The following is a 27,743-nucleotide window of genomic DNA, read 5'->3' on the forward strand; positions in this document are numbered from 1 at the left end:
TCTGAATAACTCTGACTCCTCTCTTCTCATCCTATTCAAGTTACTAATCCTTCTCTTCAAGGCTCTGAATAACTCTGACTCCTCTCTTTTCTTCCTACGCACCCTCTGTCTGCTCATCCTGCCCAAGCCCTCATCCTAACGGATCCCATCTCAGGCCTCTAAATCCAGATAGAATTCCTTTATATATATTTCAGATTTGATCTATTCTGCCTGCATTAGGTTAGTACAAGAGAACATAGATTTAAAAAATGGTATCTAGAGGAAAAACACTATGTGCAAATTAAGATGCCCCCACCCACCCACCGGCCATTGGTCATACTAGAAATTCCAAGCTACAGCTAATGAAAGTGTAATAATGGCTGGGACTGACATTTGGAGACTTTACAGATGTGAGGTTTTTTTCCCCCAAACAGGGAATCTTTTCTTAACTGATGCATTTTATGATAACTAAGACAGTCCAGTGCCATGTCCCAGAACAGCGTTTCCCATTAAGATGCTCAGCTCTTGCTAGTGAGGTGTAGGGATCCAACAATTAGAAAATGTTTTGGCCAAGGTCTTTGGCAATATTCAGCATTGGCTGCATTGCTCACAGAAGAGCCGGTGGAAAATTCATGACACGATCCTTGAGAGACCATCTAGAGGATAGCTGTACAGCTAGGGACAGATTTTTTCCAAAGAGCTCTGCACCCAGCCGCTCCCATGGGACTCTGAGCACTTTTGGAAAACTTGGCCACTTCGTTTAGATTCCTAAATAGAAGCTGAGTTCTATGGAAAATCCAGCCCAATGGTGGGCGCTGACTAAACTTGAAAGCTGGCCCGTGGCATTTGTACTCGAGGGCAGGTGCAACAGTGACCTGAAAGTGGCCCATGGCAAGTGAGCGGCCCATAGCAAGTGAGCAGCCCATCCAGATCCAGGCCTGAGCAGTGGCTCCCTAGTGTGTGGTTGGAGGTGAACTAAAGAGCAAGGCTGCACTTACACTATATTAAGGGGAGGAATTAATATTGAGAGAGAAAATGGACCCACCAGAGTACTTCCACCCCTGTGCTAGCAGGTGGCAGCTGCTTGCCATACAGCCAGCTGCCTGTGGCCATTGGACAGAGGGGTTCGGTGGGAGCTCTGTGACCAACAAAGACAACAGGGCAAAGTAAGCGGCAGGTTGTCTTGTTACATCCTTCCCACAGCTACGAAGGGTACATTGCTGAATCACGTACAGTTGTGTTTTCGTCTGGTTGTGTGTGTCTTTGTGGCAGTGCTGACCTGCCAGAGGCTGGCAAGCAGAGCAAAGGGCTGAGCAACAACAGCTGGCTAGCTGCTGTATTTCCTTTTTCCTCCCCGAAAGGGGGGAGGACTTCACCTTTGCCTGTCCCAGGTAGATTGCCCCTGGAGATGAGCCCAAAGCCCAGTGCCAGAATCTACTCCCTTCCCCAAAGTGTTCTTTACTATGACCATTAGCCTGAATGCCAACCCCTGAATAGGAGTGATCCCAAAACATGTGAATTTTGGAAGGATGCGTGGAGTTTTATTTCACTGCTGGCTGTGTGAGGAAGAGTGACAAAAGAGCTTTTTCTTTTTTAATCTGAATTAAGTGGTGTGGGTTGTTTTGTTTTTAGCCATTGCTTTGAGGATAGAAGAGACAGAAGGAAACATTTTTTAATCTTCCTGAGTAATTTAAAGTGACAGAATCTGGTGAGACACAGAAAAGTGGTGTTAGACATTAAAACCCTGAAGATATTTCTTGGAGACATAACTCTGAGACAGAGAGAAAGGTGCATGATAGAGGCACCAGGAAAATTGCGATGCTGAGGATAAATGTTTGTACTGCCTTCTGGGATATGGCTAATATCGGGACATATTATCCTGAGTATAAAAAAGGATGCCCTGAATCACTGAGGGAGGGTGAGGTAGCCAATGCAGAATCAGGTTTGATCAGAAACAGAGAGGCTTCCTCCAAAATTTGTCCTAAAGCTAAATTCCAATTTCACTCCAATCTGGAGGAAGTATTGGGGGGAGGGGAACTCGCCTCTCTGTTCCCAGCATAATCTACGAATCAGAAGGAATTTCCCAAACAATGTGTGTATTTACTAAAAACAACATCTGAGCCAGATGCTACCCACAGGGAAACAACTAGATTTTTCTACCAGGGTGACCATGAAATGCAGAAGTCTAAAATCCGACAGGCGCTCGAATCTGCTGTAAAATCAAGTACCAGGGAAGTATTGGTAACCGCGTAAAATGAGGTCATGCAAGGCAGAGGAAGGAGAGGGAGTCCACTTGAATGACTCCTGTGATGCCACTCGCGGTCCTTGCTCGCTTCCTGAGGGTCAGGAAGGGCACTGAGCTGCAGTTGCACTAAAACTCAGTAAGGGAGCAACATCTCTTGGGATGGGGCAGGGAAAGACTCCTTGGTAAGTGTGCACTGGCAGATCTCCTTCTGAGATGTCATTAAACTATTTCAATTTGCAGTTTATCTGTGGATGGTAAATGGAAATCGGGGCAGGCTTGTCCTTTAGCCTGCCAGGTATACCTTAGGGTATGTCTACATTGCAATTAAAAACCTGTGGTTGGCCTGTGCCAGCTGGCTTGGGCCAAGGGGCTGTTTAATTGTGGTGTCGGCATTCAGTCATATAGCACCCTGGGCCCTTTAGATGAATCCTCTGTCATTGCAGTTTACCTTAACTGTTTCACAATCCTGTGTCTGTATCCATGGGTTTGTTGCATCCTTACCTACATGTTGTTGCTAAGTAACAGAAATGGTGCAATCCTGACTCTATTGCTAAGCTCCATTAATCTTTTCACCACTATGTGACTGTATGTATTACATGCTGTTGGGCTAGCTATATAATTGTATTCTAGTACGTCTTTGCATCGATCCAATTTGTATTCCACCAGTCTGTTTAACGTATATATGAGCTTTTTGCAGTATCTCCAGCAGAGTGATGGCTCTGCTATAAAAAGCAGGCCAACATCTGGTATCAGCTGCTTACTTTGATTGCTTTCCATCCTTTCTTCCTGTTCCCTCCATCCTTCTTTGCTTAAGAAACCAGTACGGGGGATTTGGTCACTTATTTCTCTCCTGGGGACTTTTTGTGTAGGCTTTTGCTGATGACTCACTATGGGTTCCAGCTAAGACTTCTGTATAATGACTTACAGTACCCTTCTCTCCTCTCCTGCACATTCCCCATTGCACTCTTATGGCCCGACCCATTGAAAGACTCTCGAAGACTCTCCCTCAGTGGGAGCTGGTTCAGACCCTGAATGCAGTGAGAGTTACCATGATCACAGTGATATTACTGCTGCAATCTTGACTATCTGGGGACGGAATGTGTGTGTAGGTACTTGAACAGCCCACATCATCACAATATCTGAGTGTCTTCTTGAGGGGAAGCCAAAGCAAAAAGGTGAGAGATGTTTTGTTTTGAATGTGGTGAGGAGCACAGTCATTCTTGCCTCTTGCAAGACTGAGTTCCACTGTCTCTGTCCAGCTGGTCTGAAAGTTCTGGTTCCCAGGCTGTGATTTCTAGAACATGTAAATAATGAAATAAATCAGTTGGTGGGGGTTTTTTACTCTCCAACTAGATGAGTAAATGGCTGTCCCAATTATATAGCAGCTGTCTTGGATCTTACAATATATGATAAGGAAGCTAACATTAGAGGGAGGCTTCTGAGCTTAAAGTACCACCTCTATGATGAAGATTGTGTTATCAATGTATCTGAATGATGAGCGCAGACTTATTTGCCAAAAACCTCTGATATTATGGCATGTGATTTGTAGCTGAATTTATATATGCTTTATAAACCCCATTACTGCCATAGTAACTTGTTTTTGATTCCTTATACCTTTTAAGCAACATATATTCAGAAATGATCTGGAAAAAGGAAAAAACAGTGAGGTGGCAAAGTTTGCAGACAATACAAAATTACTCAAGATAGTTAAGTCCAAAGCTGACAGTGAAGAGTTACAAAGGAATCTCACTAAACTGGGTGATTAGGTAACAAAATGCCAGATGAAATTCAATGTGTGTGTAAATACACAGTAATGCACATTGGGAAACATAATCCCAACTATACATATAAAATGATGGGATCAAAATTAGGTGTTACCACTCCAGGAAGTGATCTTGGAGTCATTGTGGATAATTCTTTGAAAACATCTGCTCAGTGTACAATGGCAGTCAGAAAAGCTAACAAAATGCTCAGAACCATTAGGAAAAGGATAGATAGTATCAAAACGCCACTATATAAATCCATGGTACACCCACACCTTGAATACTGTGTGTAGTTTTGGTTGCCCCATCTCAACAAAGATATATAGGAATTGGAAAAGGTTCAGAGAAGGACAACAAAAATGATGAGGGGGGTGGAACAGCTTCCATGTGAGGGGAGATTAAAAAGACTGGGACTGTTCAGCTTGGGAAAGAGATGATTAAGAGGGGATACGATAGAGATCTACAAAATCATGACTGGGGTGGAGAAAGTGACTAAGTGAGCGTTATTTACCCCTTCACATGACACAAGAGCCTGGAGTCACCCAACAAAATTAATAGGCAGCAGTTTTAAAACAAAATGCACATTCAATCTGTGGAACTCATTGCCAGAGGAAGTTGTGAAGGCGGAAAGTGTAACTGGGTTCAAAAAAGAATTGGCCGGCTGACTATGGCTAATCTGGTGGCTAATATAGTTTTCTGAAATCCTTAACATTTCTGGCTTATTTATAGTCTAAAAAGCAATTGCTTTTACTTGAAAGTTGCTAACTGGCAAGCTTGTATGCAGTGTTGTTGTAGCCAGGTTGGTCCCAAGATATTAGAGACAAGGTGGGTAAGGTAATATCTTTTATTGGACAATGTGTGTTGGTGAGAGAGACAAGCTCTTGAGCTTACACAAAGCTCTCCTTCAGGTCTGGTAAACTAATTCAGAGTGTCACAGCTAAATATAAAGTGGAACAGATTGTTTAGCATAGGTAATTAATTAACACATTCCCAGGGACCATTCAAGGTGAAGTGGCCTGTTAACTCCGCTCCAGACATAAGAGGATGGGGGGGGGGGGTTGTTTGCTGTAATAAGCCATAAATCCTGTGTCTCTGTTCAGTCCATGATTTTTAGTGTTTAGCAGAGTTATGAATTTAAGCTCCCAAATTCATCTTTTGAAAGGATTATGCAGGTTTCCTTTGAGGATGAGAACTGAGAGGTCAGATACAGAATGCTTGCTTTGTGAACAGAGTTCACCCACAGGTGATAGGGTGTTCTTGTGTTTTTTTCATTTTCCTATGTGAGTTCATTTGAGAGATTAGTGACTGTCTTGTTTCACCCATTTAGTACAAAGGAAGAGGTACACCACATGTTGGGATAGGCATGTGTAGGATCCATAGATCTTGAAAGATGTGTTTGTGGGTGGGTGGGGAAGCGGGTGTTGATCACTGTAGCAGTGGAGATATGTCTGCAGGTTTTGCATCTGTTGTTCTGGCAACACCTGGAGCCACTTTGCTTTGGTGTGTCTTGGTCTGTGGGGAGCTTACTTCTGATGATGAGTTTGGAGAGGATGGGAATTGTCTGAAGGCCAAAAGAGGGGATTCAGGAAAGATTTCTTTCAGGGGTTCCCATTGAATGTGGCATGTAGTTTTTTTTTGATGATACTCCAAATGGGTTCCAGTGTGGGGTGGTAGGTGACAACTAGGGGTATGTAGTTGGAGGAGGTTTATTTCTGAAGCAGGTTCTCTTAGGGTGGCCCGTTCCATGATGTGATCTACTTCTCTGGTGGAGTGTTCTTGTTTGGTGAAGGTGGTTCTGAGTGTGTTAAGGTATACACCCCAGACTTTCTCCTTGGAACATATTCTGTGGCAGCTGAGTGCTTGGCTGTAAATAACAGATTTCTTAGTGTGTTTGGGGTGGTTACTGGATCTATGAAGGTAGGTGAGGTGATCCATGGGTTTCTTGTGTACAGTTGTCTGAAGGGTTCCATTGTTTAAACTGATCATGGTATCTGGGAAGTTAATGCTGGTACAGGAGTGTTCCAGAGAGATTTCAATCATAATTTCAACAACCACCACCCATCCATGAAATTCTATGTGGGAGTTTGTCATCTGTCCAGAGGATGAAAATGTAATCGATGTATCTCCGGTATGTCACTGGTTTCATGATGCATTTGTCCAGAAATTCTTCTTCAAGGTGGCCCATGAAGAGGTAGGCGTATTGGGGAGCCATCCTAGTACCCATGGTTTGGGCATGTTTGGGCATGGTTTGGGCAAAGTGTTTGTTGAATGTTAAACTGTTACGGATGGCGATGAAATGAATGAGTTTGGCAATATTTGGGGTGGATATCTGAAGCTTGTGCGTTGGCTTGTAAATATTTGAGGTAGGCAGCTATGTTGTCATTGTGTATAGGGAAGTGACATCCATGGTGGCAAGAGAGGCTGTTAATGGTGCAGAGTTGGTGGAGGAAGCTGGCCCTTTGAGTGCTTTGAGGATGATTTCCATGAGTCCCAATATTCCTTCAGTAAGAGTGCTGTGGTCAGATATGATGGGCTTGCCTGGGTTCCCTTGTTTGTATATCTTGGGATGCATGTAAAAGGTCCCTGGGGTGGGTTTGTGGGGGATGAGTTTTGTAGAGTTTCTCTTGGAGTTGTTTAAGGATATCATCAAATCCTTCCCCAAATTCCTGGGTAGATTGTGGCATGGAGTTGTCTTTGTGTTCTTTATAGTAGGTGGTGGTGGAGTGTTGTTGGTTGGCCTCGTTAACATAAGTTGGCAAGTTTGTGTAACCACGTGTTCCTTTCTGTTCCACCTCTTCCAATGCTCTGTTAGACCCTCCTGCTGTGTCTTGTCTTAATTTAGATTTAGTCCTTTTCCCCAAAGTGCTTACAGTGTTTTTTAAATGTGTTTTCTGTACTGTGCCCAGTTCCATGGGCCTTGATTCTGACTCGGGTCTCCAGGGGAGGCTACTCTATACAAATAAGAATAAAGATCTTCAAAAGGCATAGTTCTGTTGACTCAAGTTCAGATTATAACTCCCAATGGTCTGTAAAGGAGGAGACCAATAGTTTGGGCTAAAACTGCGGGAGGCACCAAAGAAAAAGCATCAAGAACACCTTGAAAGAACTAGGAAGCACTTGATGAATCATAACTTTCAAGCTGGCTTCAGGGCATGTGCAGGACTGGATTAATCCATGTGCGCTCTGTGCAAATGCAAGGACACCCAATCTTGGGGTGCTCATGACCAGGTTTGGGACTAGGGTTGCCACCTGGTCAGTTTTTTACTAGCCTGGCTGTTTTGTCCACCTGCCTTGCCAGTTCCAAAGTGCCAGGGATATTTTCATGTGTAACTTAAAAGTTATTTGTAAGTTACAAGTGGGGAAAAAACCCTGGGACGTTGCAACTGGTATCTGTTGCTGTGCGCAAGTGCAGGAGGCACCAGTGGCTACTTCTCCTACGGAGTGCAGGTCACATGGGTGCTGAGAGCGCTGCTGGCAAAGCACCTGATTCCTACTCTGCATGCCAGTACCTCAACGTGTAAACAGGGCAGCTGAGGCTCCTCATGGCCCCAGAAAGCAGGACAAACCCGAGGCTCGCCAGCAGGGAGGGGTACGGAGTGGGGACCCGGGTGGAGGAGGCAGAATCTTATGGGAGGGGATGGTAGGGGGCTCCCTGGGCTGAGGCTTCTGGGAGGGGGTGGCTGTAGGAGCCCATGGGCTCAGGCTGATTGGAGGCCGCTGATAGGGGAATAGGAGGGTCAGGCAGGTGGGGGGGGCACTTGCGAGCAGAAGAGGAGGGTCAAGCTGGTGGGGCAGTACCCAGTTTTTCTGCCTCTTGGAGTTGGTTCCCCTATTTGGGCCACAACCAGGTTTGGTCCAGCCACCCCCGTGTCATGACTCATGCTGGGGGGTGGGCCGGACAAACTTCAGTGTGTTGCTTTGCAGCCTGGCACATGGGGTCATAACAGTGCTCAGCTTCGGTGCCCTAGGGGATGCATAGGCAGGTTTGTGCCCTAGGCAACTGGGTCCCCTCTTGGTGCTCCCCCAGATGCCAGGGGGATCAGACCATGTAAGAGTAGGGGGACTCCTGGGAGGGAGCTGAGAACTCAGAGGAGAACACTTTGGGGGGGGGGGGGCAGGGAGAGGGCTTTTTTCCATAGAGCCCAGGGCCTCAAAATTCTTTAATCCGGCATTGACTTTGAGGCTACTGGCACTTTCAGTGTTCCCACAATAGCACTCTTAATTGGTCTGCTCTGACTTTACACTGGCATCTCTAGAGAGCCAGGCTTGCCTTTGTGTTTGGTAAAGAAGAAAAATGGACATTGATTTGGCAGTTAACTGTAATGTAATACATAGAGCCACCCTTACCCAGCTTCCAAAACGCACAACTCAGAATTTCAGCTATAGAATAAGATACATCCTTGCCCTGAAAGGTCCGTTGCAGCTATTTGACTTCATTTTTGCCCTTTCTCTCCCCAGCCACATGTGTGGAACCTGTTACCTTGTGCTCCGCCATGTCTGTCTGTCTTCTTATGCTTGGACCATCTTTCTGTTCTGTGTTCATGCAGGGCCTAGCACAATGGGTCCTGAATGGGGTTGTCTAGATGCTACCTGTAGCGAAGCCTCACCAGTGTGGCACCTCCTGCTGGTCATCTTGGGAGTTAGCTGTTTTCCAGCATACAGAGTGCCCTCTGCAGGCCAGTGGCTCACCTGCCTCAGTCCACCCCCATGTCCCTCCCAGACCCCGCTGCCCTTTACCTCGGGGTTCTGCCCCTGCAGTACCCCCACACTCTGGGTTTCCCCTCCCAGGGGAACCCCCAACCCTCTATCACCACCTCACCTCAGTGACTACTGCCAGTCATCATCTAGCCCCCGCTCACCGGGACAAGCTACAGTCTGTCATGGCTACTCATCATTGGCAAGGGGCTAGGACCAGCTGCCTCTGCCTATTCCTAGGATGCACCTCTGTAGCCCCAGTACCTTCTTTAGGCCTTGCACAAGGCCTGAAGAGTTACCAGGCTGGCACTCCCCACCTCCCTCTTGCCTTTCCCCAGCACTACTCTACCTCACCTACCCTTCTCTCTCTCCAGAGGTAGAGAGAGATTCACTCAGCTCCTGGCTCACAGCTAGTTGTGAGGGCTAGTTGTGGCCTGATTGGGGCATGGCCCCAGCTGTGGCTGCTTCCCCAATCAGCCTAGCCTTTCACAGGAGCAGGGTAACTGCCCTGCTAAATTACCACAATACCAACAATAAGTCATAATAGTCATTTGTGGACATAAAGTACTTTAACTCATTGAATTCATGGATGCCCATTAAAAAGGGGGTGGCTGGTGGAGGCTGTCTGATAGCAACCACTGAGTTATAAATAATATGAAGAAGAGGAGCTCTCATTCTATTAGTCCCCTGGATTCAGAAGGCATTTTAGCAGCTAATCTGTATGACTCAATTAATTCCTGCTGTGCATTTTTGGCTAGGTAATTCTTAGCTATGGGTTTTATTTATCTGGAGTTGCCTCAACAGAATGGCCCTTGCTCACATGAATCTTTCAATGGGAGTGAAACAGCCACCACAACACCCCCTAGTGTTCTAATTGTGCACCTTTGAACATTAACCCTACAGACGCTAGCAGTACCCAGCAAAATACTGTCACTAGCATTTTGGGCAGCCTGAAGAATGCCTTTAAAAGAGAACAATGCAGGAGCTGGCCGTGGAGCATTTCAGAGATCATTTAGGATGAAGCAGCTGGACCAGACTTGGCAAATAGCTGAACAAAACAACAAGGTACAGACTCCAGGCCATGAGTGCTGTCTTTATTTAAAATGTAAAACACTGGAGTTGTTCCTAATCAGTTGTAAAGAAGAGGTTAAAAAATGAATTAGGAAATTCTTGGGGATAGTCCAAAGAGCGCCACAGTATAGTCTGATTGGGGAAGGAGTTTGATAGACCTGCTGTTTGTATTAATTGGGAAATAACTTGGGTTTGAAGCTCTCAGATTGTAATTTTGTTGCATTTCTGTCTGTGACAATAAAGATCACAAAGGCACAATTAAGTAGAGGGAAGCTTTCAGAATGTCATTATTTAAAAATCCTTATCCTTATTTTCACCAATGAGACCACTGTTTCCATGGAGACAAGAGCAAACCAAAAACTAAGAGCCAGCATTCTTCTGTTGGTTCCCGTTTCCACGGAAACGCACACAGTGGATTGACAAAAATAAAGTTAGTGTTACACACTTGAACTAACTTGCTGGCACAGTATTTGAACACTAAACAGAGCAAAGATTTCCTTCCAATTCAGAGATTTTTTTCCTCTAGATCACATGGCAAACACACATAGAATTTATTAGAAAATATTTAAAATAACACCTTTAATTAAACCACTGTAACTTTGGAGATAGACAAGACCTATATCCATCTCTAGCTATATAAATCACTTCACCCACCAGTGAAATGCAGCCACCTCTGAGATCATAGAATCATAGATTGATAGATAGATAGAGTGAGGTAGCAGTGTAACAAGGTCTAGTAATCCTATGTGAAAGTTGACAACAGGAGATGTAGGATAAAAATTCTGTATTCAACTGAAACTGCATGCAGAATTTAGATTGACAGGATATAATTGCCCTAGCTGGAATATGGCATAGTCACTGGCGTTAGCCTAGTGTACATGATTTTGGAAAACTAAGACAACTGTGTCTATTCGACATTGGTGAGGCCTCATCTGGAGTACTGTCCAGTTTTGGGCCCCACACTTCAAGAAGGATGTGGATAAATTGGAGAGAGTCCAGCGAAGGGCAACAAAAATGATTAGGGGTCTGGAACACATGACTTATGAGGAGAGGCTGAGGGAGCTGGGATTGTTTAGCCTGCAGAAGAGAAGAATGAGGGGGGATTTGATAGCTGCTTTCAACTACCTGAAAGGGGGTTCCAAAGAGGATGGCTCTAGACTGTTCTCAATGGTAGCAGATGACAGAACGAGGAGTAATGGTCTCAAGTTGCAGTGGGGGAGGTTTAGATTGGATATTAGGAAAAACTTTTTCACTAAGAGGGTGGTGAAACACTGGAATGTGTTACCTAGGGAGGTGGTGGAATCTCCTTCCTTAGAGGTTTTTAAGGTCAGGCTTGACAAAGGCCTGGCTGGGATGATTTAACTGGGAATTGGTCCTGCTTCGAACAGGGGGTTGGACTAGATGACCTTCTGGGGTCCCTTCCAACCCTGATATTCTATGATTCTATGAACCACTGTACAATTTGAGTTTTTCTGTTTATGCTGAAAATGTTCACTCTGCACCTGGAATATGTGGGACCGCTACACTTTTATTGTCTTGTTTGTTTACTATAAATGGACTAGGATTTGGGAAGCAGTCAGCCAGCTGATATGGACTTTGAACTGTGTAAATTAGCTGTGCACCATTTTCAGAAATGCCGTTCATTGGAAATGTTGGGGGGGAAATAAGTTTTGCTGTTATTGTTATATTGATCCTGGTTTGAGTAGGACTATATACGACAGGTGGGCAATGGAATGCCAGTCCCTGAAATCCTTTGGTTAGCTCCCATAAACTCCCAGTACTTCTTTAAAATGTTTTCTGTACAGTGAGATCTGTTATAGCTATACAACATAAATGTTTGTTTACAGTTATTTTGCCACCTATATAAATTCTTGGCAGAGTGTGTCACCAGAGGGATTTAGAAATAATTTCCACCTCATGCAATCCTGCAGTCTAACAGTTTCACAGATTTTACATGAACTCAAATCACATTTATTAAACAGTAGTTTCACTGAATTTTGGGAAGAAATGTGTGACCCATACTCATTAAGGCCAAATTCATAGTTTTTGTTTGTTTGTTTTCTTAAACCAGAAGAGATCACCTAGTCTGACCTCCTGAATAACACAGGCCAGAGAATTTTATCCAGTTACTCCAGTATTGAGCGCAATAGCTTTTGCGTTTGGCTAAAGCATCTTCTAGAAAGGCGTCCAGTCTTGGCCTGGAGACTCCAAGAGATGGAGATTCCACCTCTTCCCTTAATCCTTTGTTCCAGTGGTTAACCAGCCTCATTGTTCAGCAAAACTTGTGCCCAAGTTCTAATTGGAATTGGTCTGGTTTTAACTTCTAGCCATTGGGTCTTGTCATTGCTTTCTCTGCTACATTAAAGAGTTTTTTGTTCCTGTATTTTCTCCCTGTGAAGGTACTTATACACCATAATCAAGTCATCTCTTGAGCTTCTTCTTTTCTGACATGCTAAAGAGATTGAGTTCCTGGTGTCCCTCTCATTATTAAGCATTTTCTCCAGCCATCGAATCACTTTTGTGGTGCTTCTCCTCACCATTTCCAATTTTTCAACATCCTTTTAAATATGAGGACAGGAGAACTGAATGCAGTATTAGTCTCCCCACTGCCATACACAGAGGTAAAATCCCTTCCGTATTCTTACTCACTATGCTCCTGTTTATACATCCAAGGATCTCATTATCCTTTTTTTTTTGGGGGGGGGGGGGCCACAGCATTGCACTGGGAGCTCATGTTGAGTTTTGTCCACTATGATCCTTAAATCCTTTTCAAAGTCACTGCTTTCCAGGATATAGTTCCCCATCCAGTAGGTGTAGCCTGCACTCTTTGGCTCATTTCAGTGGGAGTTAGGTGCCCAAATACCTTTGAACATCCTAGATCAGTTGTTCTTAACCATTACTGCAGCCTACAGCCCTTTGGTTCTCAAAATATGTTCTCGCACCCCTTATCAAAAGTCGTTGAAGTAGGTCAGTTCTTTAAACCTAGATATATTTTTTGTATATTACAGTAATCATTAAAAAATGTATAATGTTAATAAATACATAGGTTTGATGAAACAAAGTAGTTGTACTTACGTGCCTGTGCTTAATTTGTGTTTTCGATGATTTACCTTCTAAAAAAATCTCGCATGTTTCACGCCCCCAGAAAGGGCATCTCACACCCCCGGTTAAGAACCACTGTCCTAGATATATTAGGTGGTTCCTTTACCCAGGCTGAATATTCCCTTCCATCGTTTAAGTCAGTGGGGTTGCTTGAAGACCTGATTCAATGCATGTTTAACTTTTAAGCATGTGAGCAGTCTCTTTGGGACTACTCATGCGCTGAAGTACTTTGCTGAATCAGGCTATTGAGTGGTGCCTGATCAAAATGGTGGGCACTACTGAAAAGTGCATGAATTGATAAGAGAACTCAAATGTGCCTATTTCAGAAGAATCATGTTCCTGGAGCAGAGAGGGTTGAACATGCTCTTGGCACTGAAATGCTTATCTTCCCCTGACTCAATTACTGAGGTATTAGCGCTCCCTTGTATTACACTGTGAAGGCTTTCATTTGCTTCCAAGAGCACTTATTTCTTTAACACATATTCATTTTTCAGGAGGTGTAGTCTATTTCTGATGCATCCATTTCATATCATTATAATATCACCCTTAGGAGCCATGGGGTTTTGGGGTTTTTTTTATTCTTAGTTTCTCATACCCATTTGTGATTTATCACTGTAGCATCTTTCCTCCATGCAAGAGGGGAGGAATACTGGCATCCATGTGTTGTGTGTGTCAGTTGGCAGGTGTACTTTAACAGAACAGTCACTCCCAAGTGTTCTACATTTTAATTGGCCAGAGAAGCATGAGGGAGCTTACAAATCTGTATAAATATGACAAAGCTGAATAGAACAGAGAAGTAATACCTCCTATTTGCATCTCTTGGCATCTGAGTACCAATCCTAGACCATGTGACCATCCCATCCTAGTCCCTGTATGGGCACCTCAGCATCAGGGTACAAAGTAGCTCTGCCTGACAGAGCAGATGCGCTAGGCCTGAGGCATCTGCAGTAGGGTGCAGCAGGGACTGGGTGTGTTCTGTACGTCATGTAAATCAGAATCCAGAGGGAAGCTGCCCTGATACAAAGGGTCTCAGCAAGAGCTGCTTTCATCTGCATTTTGCTATTCCAGGTAATTGAGGGTCTCTCAAGCTTCTGGCAGGGAGGAGGATAATCCTTCCTACTATGTTAATGAACTCCTTCAGGGATTATTAACTGCTTCGTTCCTGAATTCTCAATAACCAGTTGCAAAAGGCACCACCTCGTCCATGGCTATTAGGAATTAAGAGGATCAGGAAAATAAACATACAGTAGCTGGGGGAAAGAGGCTAAAACTTGGGGACTTAAGACACTACTACATAAACTCCAACTTTTCATAAACATCTGCCTGAAACAAATCCTTAGTATCAGATGGCCAAAAAAATCACAAATGAAACGCTTTGGAGGAGGATGGAACAGAAACAAACAGGAGAGGAAATTATGGAATGAAAATGGAGTTGGCCAGAATACACATGGAGGAAAGATCTGAAGACCATAACAAGATGAGCATTAGACTGAAATCCTCAGGGTTAGAGGGGCCGAGGGCAACATGGAAACACACAACTGAAGCAGAATTAAAAGCTAAGACTGCAGCAAGAGCTCATTGACAAGGGAAGGCACTAGTGAAGGCCTTGTGCTCTGTATGGAATAAAGAAGGGTAAGTCAAGGGGGAAAGACTTGCGTGATTGGATAATAATTGAATTATTTGCCTGTTTAGGCTTTCTTGTATCGTACAAAGTGTCTGGCCTTGGCCATTGTCAGAGGCAGGATATTGGATTGGACGGACCGTGGGTCTGATTCCATATGGCAAATCCCGTGTTCCTATGGAAACTAAGTGATAAGAAGCAGCAGTGTAGGGGAGTGGAGACAGGCTAATAATGGGGATATTGGGTCCAGTGTTATTTCATATTAGAATTGGGTAACAACTGAACATTATTCACTAATGTATCTTTTATAGTATGGTGCAAGTTATAAAATCACAAATGATTCCCCCAGCTCTGAAAGTCCGGCAAATAATGAAGAAAAGTTGAATAATTTATTACAAATCTAGATTACAGATGTTGTCAGCTCGGGGATTCAGGGCTCGGTGGTGGCTGTGCTGCATGGCCCGTGCTGGGATTGGCGCAGTAGAGCTTTGGCATTCTGCTGTGTCACCGCCCCGCCTGGGTGCAGGACATGGGCAGGCGCTGTCAGGAGCACTGAGAGCGCAATAGACGTAAGGAATGTGCAACTGTGCTTCCAAGCCCTCTGCTCGCAGAGTTCTGTGCTGCCTCAGCTGCAGTTATGGTCATGCTCTCGACCTCTGCTAGCCAGCAGTGTGACCGCTTTGCAGCTGAGGGAACACACCAGCAATGGACAAATGCATGGACCCTATTTCTGCAGGGCTCAGCGAAGGAGCTGGTTTGTTTACAAGCTGTGCACACGCTAGGGAGATGTCCAAGATCCTGTTTATCTTGCATCATGAGATAGCTAGGGGGCACCCAGGATAAGCCCTATGTATCCTCTGCAAAATGCACTGCCTCAGCTTCAGTCTGTCTCTGTGAGGAAACATTGCCACGAGGCCCAGAATAATGGTAAACCCCCAAGTAGCTACTCTGCTGTCCAGGCTCTCTGGTATGCAGTGCCATAAGTTCCATAGCTGTCCTATCCATTGTCCAACACCAAACCAGTTCACACAGTACATTGCTCAGATCATGCACACATCATGCAATGTGCATAGTACAGGACCTCCTAGATTGCTATGCTGGAACAAAGCTCAGTGAACTCTTTCAGTTGTCCCTGACACAGGCAGTACCAACTCCAGGCCTGCCTGCTGGCCCTGGTGTTGGGGGCATGGTTAAGGGAACAGGGATTGGAGCATTTTTGTGTTAGTGTTGCCTGGCTACCAGAACAGGTCTTTGGTGGCATTGTAGTTTGGCACCGTTTAGACCAGCTCTGAGGCTGTTTTGAGTTGCACTACTGGCCAAATTGGTTCCTATAAATCCCCAGGATCAGGAAGCTGCAAAGGTAAAGCCAGAAGTAACCCTAGCACAACTGTGAGGATGTTGCCCTTAGTCTTAGACGTTCCACAGACTAGTTGAAATACATGTGTAAAGTGGTACGTTGGGGGAACTGCACAGTGACACAAGGCTTTGGGAATGTTTCATGTCATCCAGCCTATTAAGTTTAAGGAATATAGTCTTGTGACAGGAGTCGCCAGGTGGTGCTGTTACATGTAGACTTGCATTCTTTTTTTTTAGCATGGTAGCAAAGTACAGTCCTTGAACACATGCTCTTATTGTTACTGTTTTGGTGCAACATCTTCCCTGAAAAGTAACTGCAGGGGGCAGGAGGGTTTTCTCTGCCCTCTAACTAGAGTTGATTCTTGGTGTAGAGGTGTTCCCTGGGAACCCAGCATTGGTGTTGGGAGTGTGGTTTCTGAAAGACAGGATTGGCTGTGTTCCCTCTGTGTCTGTTGGAGGACTGGTATGTACAATGTGAAGAAACAAGGCACACGCTCCACATCGGGGACTGATTAAAGTATTTTGCAGTTTTGTGCACTATGGAAATGGGAGGGACCCACACCTTCCATAAATTAGAGTGTGATTATACAATCTATAAGTAAGAGAAGATCTTTATTAGATCAGAGAAGTGTTTTAAAAATATAATGAAAAGTATAAATCTAGAATATTGAATTTAAATATACATGACAATTTGACTTTTTAAAAAAAATCTAATACCCATTCTCTCTCTCCTTTTGCTCTCGGAGACATTTGCTAAGTAGGCTAATTGCTGGGGTGCACGTATGTAATGTGACATAGCAATGAACTCAGCTGTGCCCAATTGGCTCCCCAGTCGTAGGGGACAGGTTCCTGATTAAAGCTGGACTTGTTGGAGACCATGGAAAGCAGAAAAGAGCAAGTACCTGGGTGCATTTGATAGCTAGCCTTCTGAGCCAGAGGTGCTTTCCTGCCTTTTGAAACACTGGGAGGGCTAAGAGAAGAGCTTTACCAGCTCCTCAGGGAAAGGGGCACTGAGTCTCAGCTGGCTTGGGACAGAAATTAGATTCAAATCGATACAAATAAGGGACTGACTCTGAGACATTGATTGGACGATCAGACCATGTCAGCAGCCAAGCAAGCAAGAAAGCAGGCTCTTTTCCTTGGGACAAAGGGTGAACTTGGGTACCATGACGGCCAGCTACCAAGACCCCAAAGAGGCCATCGTGGCTCATGACGGACACCAACACCAGGAAAGAGGCAGAATGGGCTGAAGACAAACTGATCCCTGAAAAGGGTTCTGAGAAATGGGGCTCCTGGGAGGGGTCTTTCTCTGACATGGTCTGATCGCTCTGGCATCTGGGGGAGCATCCAGAGGCGGTGGTGCAGCTCCCCAGGGTGCAAAGATCTACCTATGGCACGAAACCTGAGTGGCGCTGCGACCCCATGTGCCAGGTTGCAACACCACTCATGGAAGTGTTGACCACTCGTGCCAGGGGTGAGTCATGATTGGGCTGGGGCAGCTGGACCAAACCTGGTTGGGAGCTAAGTAGGGTTGTCACATCCAAGAGGCATAAAAACTGAGCACTACCTTCCCCACCAGCCTGATCCTCCTCTTCCCCTCTCAGACACCCACCCCGGCCCGGCCCGGCCCTAAGCCTCTGCACCCACCCTATCCCCAGAGCCTCAGTGCAGGGAGCTCCCCTACCATCCTCTCCCAGGAGCCCCACCCCTGCTCCTTATCCCTTCCTGCAGGCGAGCCTTGGGTCCACCCTGATTTCTAGCACTGGGAGGAGCAGGAGCCTCAGCTGCCACATCTGCACGTTGAGGGCCTGGCAAGTGCTGTGCCAGCAGCCCTCCTACGGGCCATGCAACCTCTGCGCCAGAGTGGAAGCAGCCGCTGGCGTTCCCATGCGTGTGGGCAACAACGGTTGCCAATTGCGATGTGTAAGTTACAAGTGAAAAACCCTGGCACTATTGCAACCAGCAACGCAGGGGAAAGATCAACGTGGCCAGTTAAAAACTGGTTAGATGGTCAGGAGCAAGTGTGTCCAGTGCATATTGGTTAAGTTAGGCCTGTTCCACAGAGCCAATTTTTCTTTTTTTCCCTCCAGAACCAACCTGCCAAGCCCTGGGATCTGCTACTGCTCAGCGAAGGAGTAACTGTATTAATTATTAAATTATGTTTAATGGTAATTACACAAGATACTTCATATGTGAGCTAGCAAGTCAGTAGTTTCCTATAGCAAATATATGTGATTATACAGACAGACTGACAGGAGAGGACTTCAGGGGCTAAAAGCATATGACTCTTTCCCCCCTCAGGACATAAGATATGGATCTGCGTTTTTATGTATCAATAGGGATCTGATATAAAAATGCAGGTGCTCCTGCACTGGCAGAAAACGTCGTCTTTCCAGTGAACCAGCCATGTGAGTGCATATTCAGGAGCGTTCTTAACTCTTTGATGGATCCTGGTGCTTTGAGAGTGTGCTTTAATTTAGTGGTGAAAACGGCCACGTGTAGTGTTACTGCGAGCAGAAGTATGGGCAGGAGGGCGGTAAAGAAAACCAATCTGGTGAAGAATAAAGGCAAAGAAAAATAGAGATGAAGCAAAGAGTGACTCCTTCTGAGAGACTCATAAGTCCTCAGCAGAGCATGGACAACTAGCAACAAAAACAGAGGCATTTTCTCTCAGTGGACACTCAGACCTATTCAAAGTGTATGTGATATTAAAAAAAAATGCATAGGCAATTCATTACCAATGATTTCTCCCTTTCTGAAGGTCAATTAACATGTAAATATTCCTTATCCCGGACTGAAGTGCAAATTTCAGTGTAGTTTAACATTCCCTTCTGCTTTCATACCCCGTACCTCCAAAAGTGTCTCTCTACTACCGGTTTTAACCTTTGTCTTGCCAGATCAAGGCATCCTTGCACACACTTATATACAGTGTGGTGGATTCTTTATCACCTGGAGTCTTCAAATCAAGATTGGATGCTGCTAATAGAGACACTGTAGTTCAATCAAAAGTAATGGGCTTGATGCAAGATAGAGGAGGGAGGGATAGCTCAGTGGTTTGAGCATTGGCCTGCTAAACCCAGGGTTGTGAGTTCAATCCTTGAGGGGGCTGTTTAGGGATCTGGGGCAAAAATTGGGGATTGGTCCTGCTTTGAGCAGGGGGTTGGACTAGATGACCTCCTGAGGTCCCTTCCAACCCTGATATTCTATGATGTGAAATGCTATGGCCTGTGTTATGCAGGAGATCAGACTAAATTATCATAGTATTCAGTCCCTTCTGACATTTAAATCTAGGAATCGGTTTATTGATATAAAATATATCTGAGCGAATGGTGTACATTCTATCACACACAAGCTCTTTTGAAAATATTGTGATAGACAGATATAAAGCACAGTGTTGTTTCCTATTTTAAATTTAAATTTGCTTCTTAATAACAACGTGCAATAGATTTGCCAAACATAGCACTCTCAAGGCTAAATTGCATTTGCCTCAGTCTTATGTAGAAAATGTTAAATAAATACATCTAAATAACACCCATCTGGCAAAGTTCAGTCTGTAGTATTATGGATAATTTTGTGTATGGTGCAGATGTGGCAGACAAGCCTAACAAAATTTATCAGGAAGTGTCGGATGTAAATTGGGAGCAATTAGTTTAGAGAAGAGAAATCGTGCCTAAAATAGAAATTAATTTCAGAGAGTAAATATGTGAGAAAAGCAAGTACCCACCGTTTTCTTAGGGAGAAGTTTAGGGTCATTTTAAAATCTGGGAAATTCCAAAAACTAGAGCGTTTTTTAAACTTTTCTGAGATTTTTATGTCTTTAAAAATATATCCTGCTTCCTGCTGTATAGAAAGGGATCTGCCTGTATGTGATCCAGGTGATAATGCTTTTAGGGCCCCATCCAACTCCCACTGACATCTACCTGCCAGTCTATTAGTTTATCTGAGTGCCGGTTGCATCAGGTCCTTAGCCTTTAGTACCCATTCTTCTAAAGATGGGATTGTGATTAGCCCTGATACAGCAGTGCAGAGGAGTAGGGGGCAACACTGATTGCCCTTTCCCCACTCCACATAGTTTGCCAACCACATGAGGGCTATTTGGATCTAAACTCCAGGTGCTGGGTGGGGGAGTAGGCAGAGTCATGGTTCTTGCCAGCCAGGAGAGCCAGCTGGGTGTGCCATGGGGAGGAATATCCTGGTTGTGAAGGGGTGATACAGATCATTCCCCCTCAGCAAAACAGGGGAGCCCCAGGAGGAATTGTGCTGGCAAAGAGTGTATCTCCGACACAGTGCCTCTTCTGCGCCCTTGAAAGAGCACATCTGGCCGTAACAGAAACCCCCCCACCGGGCCAGTACACCAAGGGGTTTAGTTTGGCTCAAGGGAGGTATTTAGTGCTCTGCTAAAGTCATGCAAATTTTCTTCTTCAAAAAACTGAGAGGCCCATTTCAGTCAGGCAAATCAATCCACTAGAGAGGCAGGGCAGCTCTTCCTCTGTGCCTGGGGCATTGTCGGAGGGTGGGGGAGTTCCAAGGGTTATTCCCTGTGCATAGGCTCCAGTCACTGGTGCTCAGAAAGGATTGCTGGCAAACACCACTGAGGGGTGCAAACAATAGCAAACTTGCGTCTGCGATCCCCTCTCCGTGGGGAATGGGCACTGTTTATGCTGGTCCAGTGTCTATATTTATGCAGACAGTGGAGGCCTGGCTGCCCGCATCACAGTGCTTTTGACTCTGCTGTCCGTGGTCTTTCCAAACACTAGAACAAGTGCCTATGGACCTCTGCCCGGATCTGGGTTTGTAAAACATGAATGTTCCTGCATGACTGTTTCCGCTATTCTATCCAATTATGGGTCCCTGAACTGAAATAGTGGAGTTTCACTCCCGGAAGCCTTACAAATCTACTGTGTCTCTGGATGCAAATGGTACATAGTCCTTCACTAGTTCCTTAGTGATGCTGGCTAGTAAATTTTTCAAAGAGATTTTGGAAACCTCAATTTTTAAATCCCCAACTTGAGACAGCTGAAAGGTGCCTCATTTCTTGGCACTTTTTGAAAATCGGGTGCCTTTAAGGTGTCTTAATTTGGGTACCCAATCACTAGTTGCCTTCAAATATTTGGCCTGCCATGTCTCAGGAGGGGTATTTCTGCTTTGGCAATTGCTGCGTTTGCTGATGTAAGTTCTAGATTCTTGGAAAAGGCTCTTGTTATGAGCAGATAGGAATTCCTCACACAGTTCTGCAGTGCCTCTGTACCAGGATTAGAGGAACTGGAGTCAGAGAGCCCATGTTCCCTGCAGTGTTATTCCCAGGACACTAGGGGAACAGGGAACACTGGGATTTAGGCTGGATTACATAAACAGAGCAGTGCACATGATTTAATCAGTTTCACTTGTTCAATTTGTTCCAATCCGTTCAATTTCACCTGCAGTCAGCTTTTGTAAATGAAACATGGTGTCTGTGTCTGAGCAGCGAGTTCTCTGCCGTGCAGCAGCTGATGGCATAAGCCACAGAACTCACTCTGGAGTCCTAGATTTTTGCAAACACAAACCTAGCCCAGGGATAGATCCAGTGGACGAAGGAGTTGGAGCTGTACACAGGCCTGGCCTTGCAGGGCGATGACAGCAGCAGGAAAGTAAAACGAAAAGGATTATTTGACCTTGCTGGGGCACAAGAAAGAGAGCTGCATGCTCTGAAACTCACCACTGCCTCAAGCTTCATAGCAGTCCTAAGATCCATGGGGGCCTATTGCTCCCCCAGCAGAACAAAACTGTGGCGTGACCCAGCTTTTTCACTAGACACCAGTTTGAAGAGGAGGAGGTGGACCCCCTATGTTATGCCTTATGCACATTGGCTGCTCCATCCAATGACAGACTCCCTGATTCGGGACAGGATAGTTTGCAGTACTTGGGATCATCACCTGCAGGAGCAGCTTCTCCGGGAAGTGGACCTCACGTTAGACAGATACTTAGACCTGGGTGTGCATCGAAAGCCCCTAGAAACACTGAAAGCCCTAGGAGGCACAATACCCCCAGAAGTACATGAAGTGAGACAACAGCAAAGAAGAGCAAGTGGCCAAGGTTCCATGCCCATTGTGACGTGCATTTACTGTGGGAGGCAGCATGAGCATGTAAAAGAGAATTGCCCTGCACTAGGACAGCATTGCAAGGAATGTGGCAAGTTGAACCATTTTATCAGTGTCCAAGAGCAGAAGAAGGTCTCAGAAAGATGATCAAACTTGTACAAGAAGGGGATGGCACAGCAATGGTGACATCATGACTCTCTCTTTTTGATTTGGAGAGCATATTGGGTACAGGCATTTGGGACAGGAATGCAACAAGGGACAATACCAACCTCCGTGTCTGCAACAATGTTATTAGGGAAACACCTCATGCAATTTCAGTGAATAATAGGGCCTCCTGCACTGTGATTCCTCGGGGTAAATTGGAATGGAACACACCCATTACAAACAGCAGGTGCAATCTAATATACAATGAGAGCATAATGCAGATTTTAGGAGAATGTGACCTTATAGTAACAAACCTGAAAAATAACCAGTGGTACTAGGTGAAGTTTGTGGTGATGGGATGATAAACACCACAGACCCCTCTGGGAGAATACAGTCGTAGAAGCTGGGATTTAATCAGGGTGCAGCATCAGAATTTTATAGATGCAGTGCAAGAAGCAAAAAAAAGGAGTCCCATGGACAATGGAGAAAATTTAAAAAGCATATGGGGATATTTTCAAAGGCAACAGGTGCCTCAAAGTAAAGCTGTTTCCATTTCCCATCTCAGTGTGCTTACTACAAAAAAAAAAAAAATGTCAGCATGCAAGGAGCTCAAAAGACTGCAGAGCAAGGGATAACATAGCACCTGTAGAGGTCAGTACAGACCCTAGGTAAGTAGCATGATGCTATTAAAGAAGCTATCTGGCAAATTACACATTTGCATAGACCTAAAGCTTCTGAACCAGGCAGTGAAAAGATGCCACTGTTCACTGCCTACAACTGGTGACATCTTGCCAGAACTTTTCAAACCAGAATGTTCATGCTCTGTGATGTGAGGAATGCGTTTTGGCACATAAGCCTGGAAGAAGACTAGCATGCTGGCGACCTTTGCAACACCATTTGGTTGCTACAGATGGCCACACATGCCGATAGGCATAAGCACAGCACCAGAAGTGTTCCAGAGAAGACTCACCCAAGTGTTGGAAGAGCTGCCAGGGTGAAAATAACTGCAGATATCCTCACTGTAAGTGAAGGGAGTAATGATAGAAACCTGAATGAGACCATGGCAGAAAACTACAAACTTTTCTACAGCAATGCAGGGACAAGAACATAAAATTCAAGCCAGACAGTGTGTCTCACAAAGCGTGAGGTGACATACACTTGACATCTGCTCACAGCAGAAGGTTTGAAAGCAGATCCTAAGAAGATTAGGGTAGTCGGATATGCCAGCTCCATTAGATGTGAAAGGGGTACAGCATTTCATAGGAATGATAAATGTTGTGTCCAAGTTCTGTCTACACTTGGCTGCAGTAGTGGAACCCATACATCAGTTAACAAGACAGAATGTTTAGTGGGACTGGGCAGATTCCCAACAGCAAGCATTTGACGCACAAAGAAATGATCACAGATGCCCCTGTCCTTACATACTACCAGCCATGAGAGCCACTGACACTCCAGGCTGGTGGGTTTGGGTGTAGCTCTTTTGCAGGAGCAGCCAGTTGCTTATTGCAGCTGAGCCTTGTCTGAGACTGAACGGGGTACTCTCAAATAGAAAAAGAGCTTCAGGCTGTGGTATTTGGAGTGGTACGATTCCATCGGTACAACTATGGCCACCCACTAGTAGTGCTATCAGACCATAAACCCCAAGAGACAATCATGGCCAAGACCCTTATTCATGCCACAAAGACTCCAGCACTAACAACTAAAGATCAGATATTTTCCACAGTGGCTACTGTTGTTCGCTGACGCTCTGAGCAGCACGTATACCTAGCTTCAGCAAGCTGGTGTAAGGGGATCAGGACATTGAATCAATTCACATGTTGCGCTGTCCCCCAGTTTTGCCTGCAAAGTTGTTGGTGATCAGAGGTTACAGAAAAGGATGTCCAACTACAGGCAATCGAGAGAATGATTCAAGGAGGGCCAGATGACAAAAGCCAAGTATTGGTGAGAGCAGAACCATATTCTGAAATTAAAGATAAGCTGAGCGTACAGCAACGGAATCCTATTTAAAGGACACAGAGCTATTGTCCCTGCCTCATTATGCAAGGATGTCATTCAAAAAATACATGACTCACACCTGGACTGTAACAGCTGTCTTAGACAGGCTTGAATGTGTGTTTACTGGCTGGGAATGAATACACAACTCCGCTCCTTTAATAGGAGAGTGTGACATCGGCCAGTCATTCTGCTGGCACTTATCACATGAGCTGTCCATCCGACCATAGGAAAAGGTGGGAGCAGACTTATTTACCCTCAAGGAAAAGCAGTACTTGATTACAGTAGACTGCTATTCAAATTTTTGGAAGGTTAATGGCCTGCCTGACGCAAGAAGCAAGTCAGTGACTGGCAAACTGAGGGCCCACTTTGCAAGACACAGCATTCCGAATAGTGTATTCACTGACAACAGAACCCAATTTGCCTGGGAAGAATTCAAGGAATTTGCACGCAAATGGGAGTTTGACTGGCACACCACTTCGTCAACTTTCCCACAGAGCCATGGTAAGGTGGAATCAGCTGTGAAAACAGCTAAGGTTGTTAGACAAAGCTGTTTCTTCTGGCTCAGAACCCTTGCTAACACTCTTGGCACACAGAAATACCCCATCACAGGGGTACCCAAAGGACCAAAGCCTTGCTACCCACAAGGGGAGACCTGTTGCACCCAGAAGGATGGAGATACTGCTGAGAGGAGGTGGCCGACAATCGGAGAAAGCAAATACAAGTGTACGACAGGTCAACCAAGGACCTGTTGGCCCTGGAGACAGGCTGTCCTGTGAGGATCCAGTCACTAGAGAGTTGTATCTAGTGCATACAAGGTGACTATAAAAGAAAAACAAGTGGTAGGCTTACAAGCTAGCAGAGACACCAGCCACAGAGAGCCTACAGAGACACAGAGATCCTCACAGAATGGCGAGACAGAGAACCATCCAGAGGCCAACCCCATGGTGGGGGAGGAGACGCCACAGAAAGAGTTTGCTAGACTTTGAGAGAGAGACTGAGAGAGGTCACTTCTGGTGTGGTTGCCCGTTGAGCAGACCAAACTATGTCAGAAGCTATGTGACCAGCTAAATCTGTGGTAAAGACAAGACTCCGACTGGGCTGTGTGCTAGCAACCTGGGGCCAAAGGGAGATGGTGGGTGGGGTGGTGTCAATTACTTTTTAATGTTTCCATAAACTGTTTTTGTAAAATAGGGGAAATATATCACGATCAGTGGAACTGGGGTCAGAGGGACTGTTGTTGACAGGATGCTAGTGGATCAGGGAAAGTTGGGGAGTTAGGCTGGAAGCAACCCAGCCACATGGACAAAGCAGTGCACAAGGTTTAATAAAGTTCCTTGTGTTCAACTCAGCCTATGTTCAGCATCACTGTTTGTGAATCAAACAGCCTCTAGCTTTCTTGTGCAGAGGTACGCTAGGAATTGGTGAGGCCTGTTACGTTTCAGTTTATGGTGTTCATTTGCACCCCCTGTTCAGTCTCACGTGGCTAAGCTCTGGTGATGCTACTCCCAGTACTGTTTTGTCTGACAGTTTGTACCAACTTTTCAGTGCTTTTATTATCTCTCTCTAGCGTGGTGTGGCCTCCAGGGCCTTGCAGATATCTATTGCTTTTTGCAAGCATAAATCAGGCTCCCTTAATAACCTTTCTCTCTGGTTTTGTCAATCACACCAGGGACAGTTTTCTCTCTAAGCAGATCATTTTCAGTAATCTCAGACTCTCTCACTCTTTCTGTCTCAATTTGGCTCCAGACTTGTCAATCCTATTTGCTCCCACATGAGGAGACTCAAATTGATGCCACTCAAACACAATGTTCTCTTTAAGGTTAGAGTCATTCTTAAATATTTTTAAGACTTCCTGCCAAATACATTTGTCTTCCTCAGGCAGTGTCTGTTTATAGACTTCAAGAGCTTCCTCACCCACTACATGAAATTAAATAGCTACTTCAAAAACCCTTTTCTATTTTATCTGCCCTTAAGCCTTTCATCACACCATGAAAGCATTGCTCCCATCTTGTCCAGTTCACTGCTGTCATCAAAGAACAGCGGTGATGGGTTGAACCCATCCAGGTTAAATTGCATAGAATCATAGAATCATAGAATATCAGGGTTGGAAGGGACCCCAGAAGGTCATCTAGTCCAACCCCCTGCTCAAAGCAGGACCAATTCCCAGTTAAATCATCATTTTACAAAAAGCATGGTTAGTTGTGCCTTCAATCTGTGTTCCCTCCCCACTTCCCACATTTAAAATCCGCTGCGGAGATTTCATCCCATGTGTATGGTTGTTGGGTCCCGCTGTCTCTGTATGGTCTGCTTGACTTCTTCCCGACCACCCTCTTTTCATGCTGTTTCTCACCGGTTTGTGTTGCTTTTTTTTTCTCCCTTAAGAGATGTAAAACTGCCCCCTGCCGCTGTAACACATATTCCTATCCCACTGTGCATTAGAGGCCCCATTATCTCTCCTTTAAAGTTCTTCCTCAGAAATCACTTTCTGCTTAGAGCAGGGGTGGGCAACCTACAGGCCCGCGAGCCAGATGTGGTCTGCAAGCCATTTTTAAGCTGGCCCGCGAGCTCCTATGGGTTGGGGGTCGCTCCGGCGTTCCAGCCGGGGCACTGGGTCAGGGGCCGTACCACGTGTAGGAGCTGGAGAAGGGACATGCCACTGCTTCTGGGAGCCACTTGGAGTAAGCACCGGTCAGAGCCTGCACCCCTGAGCCTTTCCCCACACCCCAACCCTCTGCCCCAGTCCTGATCCCCCTCCGACTCTCTAAACCCCTTGGTCCCAGCCCGGAGCACCCTCCTGCACCCCAAACTTCTCTTCCCCAGCCCCGCCCCAGAGCCTGCACCCCCAGCCGGAACCCTCACCCCTGCCCCAGCCCTGATTCCCCTCCTGCCCTCATCCCCACCCCAGAGCCTTCACACCCCCTGGTGTACCCCAAACCCAATTTTGTGAGCATTCATTGGCCCTCAGCCACAAAGTTTCCCCACCCCTGGCTTCAAGCCTGTCACACACTCTTTCTGTGAAGAATTTCCAGGTTTCCAAATGCTAATTTTGTTATTAGTAAGATATTATTATGTTTTAATTAGTATCTGCAGCCTTACCAGTTATCAATGTTCTCATTCATTTATAAGTTCTTTGGGGGCAGGGACTGATGCCCTGTTTTTGTACAGTGCCTAGCACAATGGGACCCTGATCCTCATAATAATATCAAAAGCCAGTGCTTTGTTTTCAGAACTAAGATGTACAGTATGTCCTCAAGGCACTTTACATTTTAGACACACAAAAGCCAACATATGGTCCAACTCATGCACTGGCTATGTGCATCAATGATAGCAGCATAGGCTCCGCCTCCTGAGTCTGCAGCCAACAGAGCTGGTGCATTGTGGGAAGTCATCTCCATCAGGTTGAGGAGTGGCACCCCAGGGAGCCGTGAGGGAGCCAGGAAGAAGATTCAGACTCTGAGTCTGCTCCTAGGACAGCACAACTGCATGTTGTGCCTTACTCAGAACTTGTAGCAATGCCGCCCCTGTCCCTCAAACGACGAAGTGAACTAACCCAGAACATTGGCATGGAGTGCAAAAGGAGTGGAAGAAACAAATCTCAAGTGGGAAGCTGCAAGTGCTTCTGGCCAAAAGGATAAATGAGTTAAAATCAATCCAAACCCGAAAATCTACATGGAATTTACAACTCTGACAGTGAC

The sequence above is a fragment of the Caretta caretta genome, chromosome 5 (assembly GCF_965140235.1).
Source record: "Caretta caretta isolate rCarCar2 chromosome 5, rCarCar1.hap1, whole genome shotgun sequence".
In the NCBI taxonomy this organism is placed as follows: Eukaryota; Metazoa; Chordata; order Testudines; family Cheloniidae; genus Caretta; species Caretta caretta.